Source organism: Chelonia mydas, chromosome 4 (genome assembly GCF_015237465.2).
Source record: "Chelonia mydas isolate rCheMyd1 chromosome 4, rCheMyd1.pri.v2, whole genome shotgun sequence".
Lineage (NCBI taxonomy): Eukaryota > Metazoa > Chordata > Testudines > Cheloniidae > Chelonia > Chelonia mydas.
This window is the reverse complement of record NC_057852.1, coordinates 13,896,026-13,900,235: the sequence shown is the minus strand read 5'-3', so window position 1 is coordinate 13,900,235 and position 4,210 is coordinate 13,896,026.

Sequence of the window (4,210 nt, the reverse complement as noted above, 5' to 3'; positions counted from 1 at the left end):
GCTGGGAATGAGAGACAGGGGATAGATCACTTGAGGGCTATCTGTTCTGTTCATTCCTTCTGAGGCACCTGGCACCGGCCGCTGTCGGCGGACAGGATGCTGGGCTAGATGGACCTTTGGTCTGACCCCGTAGGGCCATTCTTATGTTATGTTCAAGAGAGGTTAACAGAGGGTCACACGCAGAGTGCATGACAGAGCCGAGAACAGAACTGCCAAGCTCTAGGCCAGCCTTCCTATGAAGGCAGATGCAGTTTATCTGCTATTAGGTGCAGAACTCTGACTCCTGTCAGGTTGTCAATGAGGCTGTTTGGTTAGTAAATTTTGGATGTTCCTGCTCTCTGAAACATCCAAGATCATGTTCGGCCTCCTTTTAAATGCATAAATAATATATATATTTCCATTATTTAGAGAATAAAGACAATGCTTTAGGCACTCTAACAATCAGTAATACAACAAAATCCCAGCAGCACTATAATAATTCCAACAGCAAATCAACCAGCCGTCCTCCTAAAAACCACTCTTTTCTGCCCATTCATTGGTCTGGGAAGTTTACCCTGAACCCTCCCCAAACCCCCTATCAGATATGCTTGAAAGGCTGCCAAATTTGGGCTCCTTCAGACTGCAGGGTGAGCAAGGTCCAGAGTCTGAACCCACATAGAAAACCCACTGGGAGCCATATCTTCTCTTGTACAAGAAGGGGGATCCAGCTTGGGTGCCCCTTCTAACCACTGTGGCAGTACAGCCTGAGGAGAGGTGTTTCCTTCAGGTAACCCAGTCCCAGGTCACTTAGAGCTTTATCATTCATAACCAACATCTTTTGCTCCACCTGGAGGCCAATGGGCTGTCAGTGCAGATCAGAGAGCACGAGGGTTATGTGTACCCAAGGTGCCCCGCTCAATAAACGAGCTGGTGCAGAACGCTGGGGCTTCAATCACCAAATGGTTTGAAGGTGTAACCCCACATACAGGGCAAGAAAGACGATAATCTTGAGGTAACAAAAGCATGGACAACAGCATCAAGGTCTGCTTTCAAATGGAAAGTTTGCAACCCCTTAGCCAGACTCAGATAGTAAAAAGCCCACTGGTTTACTGTTGCAATATGAACTTCAAACAGCAGCTGGCATCTAAGAATCACCCCTAAACTGCACATGCCATTAAAAAAAAAAAAGTGTCTGAAGACAGTACTAAGGTTGCACGCCCAAGCACTTGAAAGTCGCGAGATGCAAGAAATAAGGCTGCATGTGCAGTGACACAATGAGATGCCTGTAGTGTTTGAGCCCGCCCTTATGAGGGGAACTCTACCAGAGCAAAATGACTGCGTAGACAGTAACTCTCCACTCGTGACCAGCAACGTGTGTAACATGCTTGTTACACTTACACATCCCTGCCAGTTTTCATCTTTCTATTCCAGCCATCTCAGTGATGAGACTTCAGGAAAACAATGCAAGATTTTTTTTTTTTTTTTTATAATGGGAAAAATATATTCCTTTCACCAACTGTGTTCGGATACTGAAAATTGGCTGACTCATTTTCAGACTTTCAAACAAAACAACCCCTCTGGCAAGGAACAAGCTTAGAAGATGTAATCTTGACAGATAAATGTTTCAAGTGATGAGTAACTGAAAACTATAACGGAAACACTCCTGCATCGCTGAGCTGCAGCAGTCACTAGTACCCCAGCTGTAATAGAGTACAGAGAACTTTTCGTAGACTGCAGAAGAAGCAGGGTTCCAAGGTCTAACTTGAGCTATACCAAAAAAGACAGGAGTAAACATCCCAATGTCTTCATTGCATTTAATGGACTTTCTAGGCTCACCAGGAAGAAAAGAATAAAAAGTAGGTATGAAAGAGCAGTTTTTACTGCATACTGTTCTATAGATCTTCAGTCAGCATAAGTGGGCAGTTCACTTCAGGCAAAAGCTGTCTTTATACTTGGCATGAAATAGCAAAACATAAATAAATAAATTCAGCAACATGTTTTTGTTATCTGTGCTTAAGTTTGTTTTACCTCTAGCTTCTTGTCACGTTTCCTCAGGTTCTCTTTTCTAGCAATTTTAATTTTCCTTTTCCTTGCTGTTGGCTATCCTGGGCAGGTAATGAGGGACCACAGATGCCACAGGAAGACACCACCTCTTCTACAGTATGACAATAATTTGTAAAAGTCCTAGCTAATATGCTTCAATATACACATTTTAAATTCATTGTGCAGACAGGGTATGTTGAATTTAAACAGAGTTTAAGGTGAGAAGGGACCACCAGGTCATCTAGTCTGACCTCCTGCATATATATCACAGGCCACCTGCCCCACCCAGGAGCTGCACACTAAACCTAACAAACGAAACTCAGACTGAAGTATTAAAAGCCCACAGGCGGCTAGACTGTTGTGCATCACAGGCAGATAACAGAAGGGGCTGAGGTCCACCAGTATTTGAGGGCCCCACAATGGCAGGGAAATTATTAAGTGAGACATACCCAGGTAATTCTGGCAAGTGACCTATACCCACACGCTGCAGAGGAAGGCAAAAAAACCTCAAGGCCACTGCCAAACTAACCTGGGGGAAATTCCTTTTCAACCCCACATATGGGGATCAGTTCGACCCTGAGCGTGTGAGTAAGAACCAGCCAGCCAACCGCTTATGACAGAGAATGCTCAGTGCCGCCACAGAGCCCTTGCCCATCTCCAACCATCACAATCCCTGTTGATTCAGAGGAAGGAGATAAAAACCCTTCCTGAATACACAAGGGAGGAGGGGAAATTCCTTTCTGGCCCCTGCCAGTGGCCGGCTCAAACCCTGAAGCATTAGCTTTTAGAAACTGAAGACAAACCAGAAGTGAGCCCCATGACTGATGAGTCCTGCCCCCTACCACCATTAGCATCCCTGTCATACAATTGCACTCGCACATTTGTCCGGCTCTCTTAAAACTAAGTTGGCTGCCCACCACCCTCCAACTGGAGGTTGTTCCAGAACCTCACCCACTGATGGAGATAAGCTGGCTACGAACAAATTCAGGCTTGAAGTTAGAAGAAGATTTCTAACCATTTGTCCTTATGCCAAACTGCCTCTTTTGCCTAAATAGCTCTTTACCCCTCCGTGTATTTATAGAGAAATCATATCTCCTCTGAGCCTTCTTTTTGGTAGGCTAAAACAAGACAGGTTCTTCCAGTCTCCTCTCATAAGATAGGCCCTCCATTCCCTTGACCATCCTAGTAGCACTTCTCTGCACCTGTTCCAATTTAACTTTTCTTCAACATGGATGACCAGAACTGTGCACCAGTATTCCAGAGGAGATCTTATCAGGGCTTGTATACAGCATTACTACTTCATCTCTACTGGAAGTGCCTCAGCTAATCCATCCTAGGATTGCATTTCACAGCCCCTTCACATTGGCGTCTTATTGTCATCCTGTGATTGACTCACATACCCAGAGGCCTCTCCTTCTCGGTCTCTTCCAACTAGTGAGCCCCCAATTTGTGCTACAAATTATTAGATCTTAAGTGCATGACCTTGGACCTTGTACTATTGAATTTCCCATTTCATCCCTTTTCTATCAATTCAGTACTCAGTAAAGCATTTGAATGATCTTGAAGTCCAAGTGTATTAGATCTACTGCTCTTCCCTCAGGTAAAAATATCAGTTATTTTCTCAAAAAAGGAAATCAGTTTAGTCTGGCATCTATATCCATGAAGTTAAAGTCTCCAGTTATGACAAATTCCTGAAAGTGTGTGTCTCTCTATTAATATTAAAGAGACACTATATCCAAGTCTGACCCTAGGGGACTATTACAGACCCCGAATGCTATTCCAACAGAACCTCCTTTTACAATCCTTCCCCAAAGTGATTTTGACAGACAGATTCTGTTTTGTCCATACTATCACTTTGTATTTCTTTATGGTTTACATTGTGGATATACAATGTTACTCGACCACCTTTACCTTTATTCCCATCTCTCCTAATTAGCACACGCCTGGAATACAAGTATTGAAGGGTAAGAGTGCTATTCATCCATGCTTCCTTAATCCAAATAGCATCCAGTTTGACCTTCTGCACTAGTAGTTCTAGTTCCTTCAGTTTATTTCCCAGACTCCTTGCACTGGTGTACAAGCATATCACACCTCACCCAGATTTCTATCCTGTGGTGTTCTGTTATCCCTTACTATATCTTCATTTAGCAGATTTTCCTGCTCCTGTGTATTAGTCATGTATGGAAAT